This window comes from Cynoglossus semilaevis, chromosome 5 (assembly GCF_000523025.1).
Source record: "Cynoglossus semilaevis isolate Cse_v1.0 chromosome 5, Cse_v1.0, whole genome shotgun sequence".
Classification (NCBI taxonomy): Eukaryota; Metazoa; Chordata; class Actinopteri; order Pleuronectiformes; family Cynoglossidae; genus Cynoglossus; species Cynoglossus semilaevis.
This window is the reverse complement of record NC_024311.1, coordinates 18,241,461-18,253,571: the sequence shown is the minus strand read 5'-3', so window position 1 is coordinate 18,253,571 and position 12,111 is coordinate 18,241,461. Positions and strand designations below refer to the sequence as shown.

The 12,111-nt window shown below is 44.0% G+C and overlaps 1 protein-coding gene across 4 annotated transcripts in view; it reads right to left on the bottom strand.

Moving 5' to 3' along the window:
- Nucleotides 1–8,697, bottom strand: part of znf710b (zinc finger protein 710b) — a 16,468-nt gene extending 7,771 nt beyond the window's left edge. Inside the window, exon 1 of one of the 4 annotated variants that reach the window (XM_008310912.3) lies at nucleotides 8,393–8,697. The gene's annotated coding sequence lies outside the window, so the exon portion shown is untranslated. The other 3 variants (XM_008310911.3, XM_017032443.2, XM_017032442.2) reach the window with 3 other exon arrangements.
- Nucleotides 8,698–12,111: the final 3,414 nt, after the last annotated feature.

The window sequence follows — 12,111 nt, the reverse complement described above, 5'->3', positions numbered from 1 at the left end:
CTCATCATTGACAGCTACAAGTGATAAACTCACCAAGCTCCTCCTGCCGTGAGGTTTCAGGTGCTTTAAGAAAGATAGTCTTCAGTGTGTGTGTGTGTGTGTGTGTGAGCACAAGCTGCTCTGCCTCCCATTTATACAGGAGGCTGAAGGGGGTGTGGCCAACAGTGCCCGCCCCCCTCCACCACGACACCTCCTACTGTCTCACCATAGTTTCAGCAGTCACTTCAAACCAGCACAAACACAAACCTGACGCTGACCAACCACCAAACTGACCAACCACCAAACTGACAAACCACCAAACTGACGAACTGAGTTGGTCTGAAGTCAAACCTGACGCTCACACCTCACTGATGTGGAATTATCTTCTCTAATCTGGTAAAAAACAACAACAACAACAACATCACCACAGGTCTGAGTTCCTGAAGCACCTACTGCCAAGTCACCTACACGTCCTCCATCACTGTCTGTCACTGACAGGTCCTGTCTCCCTGCCTCTGCCTCCCTCTCTCTCCCTTCTTCTCTCTCCCTCTCTCTGATTGAAGAAGGATTGTTGGAGGTGTGTGTGTGTGTGTGTCGTGCAGAGATGGATGCGAAGAGAGAGACAGAGATATAAAGTGACTGACAAGGAGATGAGCGAATGAAAGAGAGGGAGAGGGTGTGAAGGAAGGAGAGGGTGAGAGAGGGAGAAGAAGAGAGAGATTGAGGGGGATGGGGAGACCAGAGCAGAATGCGGTAAAAGAAATGGAAGCAATGGGAAAAGAGGGAAGTAGAAGATGAAGGAGAGAATAGACGTTCGACACTTCCTCCTGTCTCACACACACACACACACACACACACACACATACACAGGGCTGCTGACTGGTTTTAAGATGTGACAAAGTTTAAATGTGTTTTGAATCTGCTAAATTTAGGTGCACTGTAAAGCAGTGAGACAGTGTCAGTGGTGCCACGGTCCACAGAAGTCAGGAATATCCTAATATCAAAACATGACCAGACCAAATATATACCTGAGGAGAAACAAAGGTGTCGTCGTTTGAGGGGGGGGTTTCAGGCAGTAATAATGATTAGAGCGACTGTTGACGTCTCAATAACAACCGTGTCATTAACTGTTGTTTGAGGTCATAAAACGGTCAAAGAAATCTTGACAGGAAACTTCAATAGATGTGGACTTAATGAATGTACTTCGTTATGATTCCTATACACATATATATATATGTGTGTTTTGTTTTCTGCACAGTCAAAACATGGAACCTCCAGTTCTCTATCCCATTAATCATGTTTGATGATGACGTGACACACAGGTGTAGTGATGTCACGCTGTTTTTACCTCGCAAGACAGGACAAACAAAAACAACAGCAGACACAAATACATTAGGTAAACTGAAATAAAAATACCATACATAATAACATACATCTGTGGGGATTTAGCTTTTTTATCTGTAGTGATGTCACGCTGTTTTTACCTCGCAAGACAGGACAAACAAAAACAACAGCAGACACAAATACATTAGGTAAACTGAAATAAAAATACCATACATAATAACATACATCTGTGGGGATTTAACTTTTTTATCTGGTGACTGTTGAAACATTCATGTTTTTTTATACATGTACCTTATTTTCCAGACTCTAAGTTGTTTTAGTCCCATCTGTCAAAAATGTGTCGTGAAGAGAGGGAAAAAAACACGTAAGTCACACAGAAGTCACTTTTAAATTCAGAATTTCAGTCCCATAGCCTTAAGAAAATAGGCTAATTATATCAAGTCGAAGTTTCCGATCTCCGCAATCTTTGCATCGTTGAGTCCATTAAATTGATCATCGTCGGTTTTGTTTTTAAAAGAAAGTCTCATTGGTTCAGTTGTGTAAACACAGAAATAAGTAGAGTTTTTTGTGTGTAGTGTAGACGGTGGCCATAGATTTGACATATTGATCACTTAGACAATATTAGTCACATAATCAGAAATCTTCTTAAACGAAATGCAACCTATCACCTGACAAAGGTTACAGGACCTGCCCTGATGTCGTAGGACTATTTTCCTGGTATTTAAACAAAGTTTTACCAATTTGATGAGCGCACAAATATAAAAGTGTTATTTTAGACAGAAAACATTAATAAAATAATTTCATATAAATAACTTAGGAATCTATTAAATGTTGTTCCTACTGTAAATGTTTAACTTTGTGTTATTGTTGTGTTGTCAGAACCAGTGTCCTCTGGTGGAGAGACAACATCCTTCCACTGAGTAAATTCATGTGCCTTATTAAATTGTAGGGTTCTAATGATTGGATCAATTAGGCAAAGTAGTGAGTGGGTCACCCAGCAGGGGGCAGAATGCTCAATGTTCCATGTCACAATGTAGAATGGCAGCTGGTCTAACGTCTGCTGTGAATCCAAATCTTCTTCGTTTGACGCCATAGTGACCAGTACCATGTTTTGGATGTAGTAGATGAATGAACAAGTTCCTACTGTTCCATCATCCATCCATCATCCATCCATCCATCATAAGTGACACTAGCGTTTCATCCATTCAGCCATCTGAGGACTGTAGTTCTGATCTGTCCAGAACAGAGCAGCTTCTAAGGTCACACTGTCTGCTGACCTGCGACGTGGGTCACATGGTCCAACTACGTTACATTTCCCAGAAGAAGATGGTTACCATTTGTGGTCGTTCTGTGGCCCGACACGCTGGCCACTTGTTGCATACAGGCAAACTGAAGCAACCACGGTGGAGTGAAGTCCAAAGTGGAGGAGCAGGTCAGAGAAAAGAGCTGATGATGTTGACGGAGGTGAATGGATGGCTCTGAAGGAACAGATGTTAATGTGGAGGAACGGTTTAAGACGTGAAACTGTTGGTTCACAAAGTGTTTCAGTTTCCATCACTGAAATTGTTGGGTTTTTTTTAAATGAAGTTTCTATCATAAATGTCATGGCAGTTTGGTAAACAACAGGATAGAGAGAACATGGAGGGAAGAAAGAGAGACTGCAGAGGACAAAATGGGGCATTAGAGAGGAAGCAGAGAGAGAGGGGGAGGGAGGGAGAGAGTGGAGATAAAGAGAACACAGTGAGAGAGAGAGGGAGGGAGAGAGAGAGAGGGAGGGAGGGAGGGAAGGGGAGAGGCATGAGTAGCAGCGTTGGGGGAGGGGAATATGTAAAAAGAGAGCAAAAGAATGGAAGCGAGACAGAAAAAAGAAGAGTAAGGGAGGGGGAGAGTGAGATGGGAGAGACAGACGGGGGAGAGAGAGAGAGAGAGCAACATAAGCAGGAGAGATAGACAGAAAAAAAGAGAAAAACAGCGAGGGAGGGGCAGTGCGCGATGTGACAGAGAGAAAGGAAGAAAGGGTGAGGGAGGGAGGAAGAGGAGAAGGAAGGGAGAATGAAAGAGGGAGAGAAAAGGAAAGAGAAACAGAGAGGGGGAGGGGAAGAGAGCCAGAGCGAGAAAAACAGAGAGAGGTAGAGAAAGAAAAGGGAAGGATCAGACAGATGCCACAAACGGAGGAGGAAAAAACCCGTCTCACAGAAACACATCAACATGAACATCTGAAACACAGAACCAGCTCCAGTTCCATGTTCATCAGTACTGATTGATTTCCAGCTCCGTTGTCATGTGTTCACGGCCCCGAGGCCTCAGTCGTGCTCTCCTCTCCGCTGCATCCAGCAGCACAGTACACATAATAAATTGATCAGGTTTTTATCCAGACACACACCTGAATTCAGATGGATATCACTCCACTGCAGACACACCTGAATTCAGATGGATATGACTCCACTGCACCCCAGCCCAGAACCTCCAGCCCAGCACCTCCAGCCCCGACACCTCCCGCCCAGAATCCTCCAGCCCAGAACCACCAGCCCAGAACCTTCAGCCCAGACACCTCCAGCCCAGAACCCCCCAGCCCAGAACCCCCAGCCCAGAATCCTGCAGCCCAGAACCTCCAGCCCAGATCCTCCAGCCCAGAACCCCCAGCCCAGAACCTCCAGCCCAGAATCCTGCAGCCCAGAACCTCCAGCCCAGAATCCTGCAGCCCAGAACCTCCAGCCCAGAATCCTGCAGCCCAGAACCTCCAGCCCAGACACCACCAGCCCAGAACCTCCAGCCCAGAACCTCCAACCCAGACACCTCCAGCCCAGAACCCCCCAGCCCAGAACCCCCAGCCCAGAATCCTGCAGCCCAGAACCTCCAGCCCAGAACCTTCAGCCCAGACACCTCCAGCCCAGACCCTCCAGCCCAGATCCTCCAGCCCAGAACCCCCAGCCCAGAATCCTGCAGCCCAGAACCTCCAGCCCAGACACCTGCGGCCCAGAACCTCCAGCCCAGAACCCTCCAGCCCAGAACCTCCAGCCCAGCTCTTCATTATTGCTGTGGGTTCATCACACATCACGACGATGATGAGTTCCAGGTTCTGACTGTTGGTCGTCCAGAGAGTGCTCCGAGGATAGTGTAACCTTTCATGGTGTCGTTAATGGAGGAGGAGAGTTTTGCCCTGTTGTGCTGTTAGCATGAAAGCATTCCTCCAGTGTGGACAAACAACAGCAGTGACATGAACAGAGTCGTTGTTCTAACCTTTGTGGCCTGTCTTTCTGTCTGCTAACAACAAAGTAGCAGTGTTGAACTTCTCTTTCTTTCTCATTTTATAGTTTAGTGAACTTAATGTTGAAGAAAATTTAAAATCACATATTTAATATTTACTGTGATTCCACTTTTCCACTAAAGGTCCTCCCCTGTGAAGAAGCACGGGGTGGGGGGTGGGAGGGACATGGGGGGTGTTACTCTGTCTGGATTTGATAGACCTGCTGCACGGCTAAGCATGTTGTGGTTGACTAGTTAACTGAGAGTAACTGAGTTAATGTCATGTAAACACAACCAAGTTCCCTCTATTTTTTTTTATCATAATAACAATGATGAGTGGACGGGTGGGTGAGTTAGTGAATAACTAAAACTAAGTCATGTGACAGTAACCATCAACTAAGTCATTAGGAGTCAACACTTTGCTTCAGCAGCAACGATGATCTAAACAACTTCATAGGCGTTCAGTTCACAGTTGACTGGAGGACTGTGACACCAGGACCACATCTGACACACACACACACACACACACACAAACAAAGCAGCATCACACTCACACTCCAGAGGTTGTTCTGCACGGCTGTGACCATCAGGGCCTGGGCTACACATTAGGCCTTTGTGCTTTCAAAAAAAAAAAAAACTCACCCGTCTGTGTTTTTAACCCTGGCTGCAGCACAATGTGCTGACACCAACATCAGCTGTTCTACACCCTTTAGAACCGCCGAGGCTCAGGACCGCGTCAAGGACGGAGAGAAGGACTAAATGTACATGAATCAAAAATAGATCTGTCCATGTTTCTGCAAGTGTGATTGTTTCTTTAAAAACAAGCTGATGTACCGTTGGTTTTTTTTGTTTTTTTTTTCCCCCTCTGCTGAACCTCATTCAGCACATTCACACTGCTGCTGCTGACAATCCACGGATGAACAGCTTATGATCCCCTGAGTAGCATACAGATTGTGTAGTAGCAGCAGTGTAATAGCACAGTATCGACCCACACTCCTAACAATTTCATTCATCGCCGTATAAGTCGACCAAGAGATAAATAAATGTGCAGGTAAACTGGAAGCCAGACATTTCCCAGAATCTCAACCTAATCTGCTGACAGTTTAACACGCTTCGTTGGTGATCCTGAGATTTTTTAAATCTCAGAGGATCATCTTACATTATGTAAAATAAAAACGAGCTCTTCAAATGAACAGTCTGACTCAATTAGGAGACCGCGGTGTCAAACAGAAGTGATTTTTCTGCAGATAATTCACAGCCCCAGCAGCTGCACCGCAGCAGGAACCTGGCCTGGCCTGCAGGGTGAATTCAGGTTTGTGTGTGTGTTGAAAGATGTTGTGCCATGTGACCATTTGAACAATCTGATGATGAGCAGCAGGTGACGGTCTTTGTTGTTTCACTGGGACAATGGGATCCAGACAATTCAGCTTGTCCATCAGTAAGGACGTTTGGAAGATGATCAGAGACATAAAACCGACCAAGCAAACAACTATGACATTCCAAGATAGAGTCGTGGGACTGTCACGACTACACAACAACTACACAACAACCAAAGAACAAGTACAACAACACCTGAACTATGAAATGAATCTCTTTTTTTTCTTGTTTGTCTTGTTCTGCAGAACCATGGAGTCACAGAGGTGAGCAGCAGACAAAGTTGTCTGAGAGCAGGTGATAAATCACAGCGAGCAACGCCGTCGTGACTTTCAGGTTTGCATAACTTTTCATGTTGTATTTTCCTACTGTTGAGCTTTGGTTTGCTGACAGTGAAACAGCACAGTGTCACACTAACTGGTCAATTTGAGTGTTTTGTTGTTTGATACAATTGAAGTAAAAAAACTGTTAGTCACATGACCATGGGACGGCAATACATTTTTAACCGACGATTTTCACCAACCGAGCACCGCTAACAAACCAGGCTCCAGGCAGTGAACATGCACCTCCAGTACTGCAGTACTTGTACATGGTACTTCAACTTCAGCTCGGAGGAAGTGTCTTATTCAGCAGAAACAGAGTCACTCTGAAACAATGTACGTACGATTCTGAATAACCACAATGAAGCCATCAGATGCAGACAAATGGTTTCCTGATGAAACTTCAAAAAGGTCTGACACAGATAGGAGGCAGGAAGTGTTTCACGACGACTGTTTAGATAAACAACCACCTCACACAACAGTTTTTTTGGTTGTTGTTTTTATCATAGGCATTCGACAGTGTTTAGTCCGCCGCTACCTTCTTCTTCAACTTCCTTCTGTTTGTGTTGACTCGGCTACTGTGAGTTGCTGAGCAGTCGCAAGAAGAAGACAATCACAGCTGTTACGATAGACTGACTGAGCACAGGTTTTTTTATTTTTGATTATGAGGTCATCAGAGAGATAAATATTTTAGGTGTCATCATTATAAAGAAGCCTGGAATGTTTATGAACAATAGTCGAGAGAGAGAGAATTTTTTTTTTTTGTCAGAGACGGGCTAAAGAACTTCCGTCAACTGATTACAAGTCTACATTTCAGACACCGACATCTTGAATATTCCTGCATTTGTTTTTTAATTATCCAAAAAAGAAAGCAACAACAATCAGTTACCCATTAGTACTATGATAAATTATGTTAAAGTAATCATATATTCACTGACAAGAGGACCACACTTCGTATCATGCAGAAACAGATGACCTTAAAACAGATGAAGAAACTAGCTTCTACGTGTACACGTACGTGTACATGTACTACACTGATGCTGAGTGGAGCCAATGAAAATGTGCTGTTGTCAAACACTGACAGTTAAATCCTATATATGCTGTTGTCAAACACTGACAGTTAAATGCTTTTTTTTTTTTAATGTATGTATTTGTGGAGGGTGCCGTGTTGTAAAAGAAGCTGAAACTACTCTGCTCTGAGTCAGGTTGAAGCTCTCTCACATCCATCAACAGCCAGTACAGAGATGGAGTGGCCTCATTAGAACAGCAGAGATACCTGTGGCCTCCCAATGATCTCCAGGGTGAGGTGTCACACCCCCTCCCTCCAAACCCCCCAGCACAGGCACAGCAGCAGCAGCCAGGACAGACCACAGGTTATCTGCTGCAGTGCGGGCCAACACTCCGTCTCGGTCTGGTTCGACTGACGGTATCTGAACGTACCGGACGTGTTTTGTGTCCGTTCAACAGAGAAACACACACCGCTCCTCACTCCTCAAACCAACACCGACCCACGTCGTCAGGAGCAGCAGTTAACTTGAGGGCTAAAAACTTTGTTGCAGCCAGGCCTGCAGAGGAGGACACCTCGGTCTGGAGGAGGAGGAGGAGGAGGAGGAGGAGTGTGCGCTGCGTTTGTGTGTTCGTTTGTTTGTTGTGTGTTTGTTTGTGCACTGCTGGGCAGACAGTGTGGCCTGGTGTCGCCCCTCGACTCCTTTATGCCCCTCTTTACTCCGTTCTCTCCATCCCTCCCTCGACGCCATCTGTTTGTGGCACCACAGAACGTGGAAGTAAAAAAAAAAAGCAGACGACATTTTGGCTGTAGTTACTGACCTACATCGAGCATTTGTTTTCGGGGGAAGCCCGACACCGACACACAGCCGTCTGTAGCGCGGCGACAGCGGCGACGTCTCCTCGAACACCATGGCCGCCTACATTTTACAGCCTGGTCGGCATGGATTTGATAAGTTACGGTTAAAACACTTCACCGCCTCCTCCTCCTCCTGCTCCTGGTGCTTCTCCTCCTCCTGCTGCTGCCCTGTCGCTGCCTGCCCGGGCCGGACAAGTCTAAGCGCCGGCAGCGAACATGCGAACACAACCAGCCGAAAAGAAGCGGAAACAGAAAGACAACTCACCTGGTTCCAAAATGGGTTTATGGTGGCGACGTGACGGAGGCGAACGTGAACATGGGAAACACAGTGTAAACTGTGGCTGATGGTGGAGCAGCAGCAGCAGCAGGAGGAGCAGGAAGGAGGGAAGAGGAGCTGACGACGTGAATGAATAAACAAGTCAGCTCCTCCTCAACCGGGGGCACGGGGACTGACTTTCTGTGCAATAATACCGTGGTTTTTATCAATACCTGACCAAACTGAACAGCTCCATGTTCCCGTAGCTTTAACAGCTAAATAATTACTTTTATAATATTATTTAAAAAATACAATTTATCGTTATAATCACAGCTGCTGATAATTATATTTGACGGTCAAAATAAAAACATGTATTTTTTCATAATTAAACGTGTATAAATGTCTTTCATAACTGAAATGGCATTTTCCGTTATTCTTTTCTTTTACTGTAAATTAAAATAATTTCTGTTGTAATGACCAATAATGTCCTGTGGTCGGCGCTGTTAACGCAACTCGACTGCAGGACTTAAATTCCCTATTGACAAAAGTAGGTTATTGGGAATCTTTTCCCGCCGTTCCTGTAGTTCCAGGACAAGAAACATAATTTTTTAGTTACATTTTTGTTTCATCTGAAACAGGTGTGAATAGAAGAACATGGAGTAAAAAGTATTTTGAGGGAATGAAGATTGTCGTATTGTTTACATGTTGGCAATGTTTTTGCTGCATTGTTTTATGTGATTTGTTTTCAAACAGTTGGCGAATAAGACGGAAGTGAAAGTAACGACGTTTAAATGGACGGTATAATGGAGTATAATGGGTTGCTGTGACTGGCTAGTTTGTGTCGTTTTATTGCCACCTAGTGGATTAGTACGTAACGACATGGAGGCTTCCTATTGCACACAGTCATAACAATACATATCGTTGAGTTTGAAGTAACTTCCTTTCTCTGTTTCACTGTACTTGAAGATGTGAACCTCAGAGAATCTGGAAACTTCTGTTAGCTTTATGGCTTTGAAAATGTAATTTGGACTCGGTATTACGACAATTTACGACAACATTTATGGCCTTTCTTGAGTACGGGATGGGGAGGAGGAGGGAGAAGGGGGGGCAAATGGACAGGTGTAAATCAGTTTGGAGGTTCCTGTCCTCTGTGGCTATAAGAACGGACTTCTGTCGGACAGACAAACGACACATCTGCGTCATCATTATGAGACTAATACGGCGCCCGTCAAAGGACCTGCGAAAATAGATAAATATATCATATATATATTTTTTTATCATAACTTCATATCGTCAAGTCAGGTTCGGCAGTATTTTTGCAATGCTTTATTTTCAAAGCTCTCTTATGGAAGCTGCCAGTTTTATGAATGACATTGTCTTTGATGTCTTGTTTTGTTGTTTTTTTTAAATTACGTTCTAAATGTTTTTATGTTCAGTTCAAGAGTAATCTCGTCTTTATGGCAGTAAAGTTTCATAGATTTATTCAGACAAACACTCAGGTAATGATAACACGGTAGAATGAAACAAGAGTATTTTAATTTTTTTATGTAAATTGTCAAAAGTTTATGAACCTGAACTTTATGATAGTTATATTTTTAAATCCTAACTCATTATGTTGATAAATGTTTATTTTATCTTTATTTTTTAATAATATACCTAGTTTTTAAAGCGGCACACGTAAACAAATCCGACACTAGAGGGCACTATTGTTCCACCAAGTGTTACTAACCGTAAACGCCTCTCCACTCCTTACTATTGTTCCACCAAGTGTTACTAACCATAAACGCCTCTCCACTCCTCAGTTCCCAAGATGTTTCTTTTAAAATGTTGCTTCTCGGTCCAGTATCTCTGCTCAGAAAAAGACACCATCATGTTGTTACTTTTTCCAACAGTTCCAGGTTCCAGATAATAAGAACCAGTCACTGATTATTGAAGTACTGAAACAGCAGACACTGAGTTATGACTTATGTTCCTCCATATTTGAAACAAACCTTTGCGTCTGTCATTGACTTTTGTGTCAGCAGAAAAAAAAAGTGCTGCTGAAGTGAACAACCGTAGCAGTGATGCTGGGACTCTGGATAAGCCCCTCCTTCTTTTTCCAGAGCAGTGCATTAAAATTCTGGTCTCATAGCGACGGCTCCTCGTGATACGGCTCCATGACAGGATGTCAGTGGATGCTTTCTGTCCTGCAGTCAATGTACGCTGCACTGGATTCTCTGCTTCAAAGCAGCTTTAAAATGTAGTTTCTGTGGGAGGTTGATGAAGCGGCGAGGCCCGTCTCTGTGCCGCGGCCGTCTAGACCATGATTACCATCTGTTCCATTGATTTAGATGGTCCACTGGTTACTGCCTTCTCGCCCTCTATCTGCCTGCTTCCTTTACAGACACGCACCAAGAACACAGTCTTTCCTTCTTATGTCTTTAGAGTTCAGTGGAGTTGATAAAGGATGATGTTTTCACTGTTAGCTCAGAAGTTGTTTGATACGTTCAGAGTTTATGGCTGCATTGATTTCCATGATTAGAAACACATTGAACTATGATTCATCAGAAGCAGAGATTCTTTTCTTAAAGGAGGGGCAGAGAGAGAGAGAGAGAGAGAGAGAGAGAGTCTGTTCCTGTGATCAAGTAGAGTTTCCCGTCCAGAAGCACATTTAATAGCTAATAACGATGATGTCATTGCGAAGCCAGTTGAATAACAGGTTACTGATGGTGACCGCGGGGTCCACATGAGGAAATACTTGATGGTTTTCCTCAGTTCACTTTGATTAGTGTGTGATTTAAAAATTACAAACCCAAGGCCTCGCAACCACATGAAGTCACAGCTTCATGGCTGTTAACGCTGTTCCAAAAACCAAAAACCTCAGAGTGAGATAAATAATTAAAATTACAGTAATAATTCTGATCCAGGTCCTACAGAATAAATATTATATATATATAGATGCTCTCCCTTTATAGACATCTTTATATTTTATAATGATGATCGTGTTCATCCCATGAACCCACGTAAACACACAGATTGTTGATGATCTGCAGTGAATAGGTTTTAATGTAACTCTGAATATTAGGCTCTCTATAAGTGGCTTTGATGTGATGACCTTTGACCTGTGCAGGCTCAGGGGTCAGATGTCCACTGGGACTCTGTCCAACTTGAAGTTGTTGAAGGTACAGGTATCGTGTTGTGGTCAGTGCACAATAGTGAGATTTCAGAGCTAGCGTGCTAAGCTAACACAGTCAGATAAGTATAATATGAGTGAATAGTAGTTGCAGGTTTTGGTATCTAAGGACCAGTGCATTCAGACTGTTCAAACTACACTGTACCTTTAAATAATGCCAACAGTTATTCATTGACAGTATCAAATGTCAGTGTGTGTTTACAGTACACTCTACTGAAATTACACACAGAAACCGTAGCAAACAAACACTCACTCCATGAGTGGAAGAGTGAGTGGAAGTGGAAGAGCTAAAAACACAACATGAGTGGACGCTGACCAGATGTCTCTCCCCGTTCACTCCACAGAGTGTTGTGTGAGGGTGTAACAGTCTTACCTCATCTGTCTCTGACAGGCCGGGCGTGTTAGGGCACAGGAGCCTCACGCCTTCAAACTCAAAACAAATCCTCAAAACCAGACCCTTCTGTCAAGGAAATGTCTTGTCGTGACGCAGCTCTAAAACACACGTGTTTGGAGCCCACAGCCTGTAGGAACACGTGACTGAAGTAAAGTCTACGTG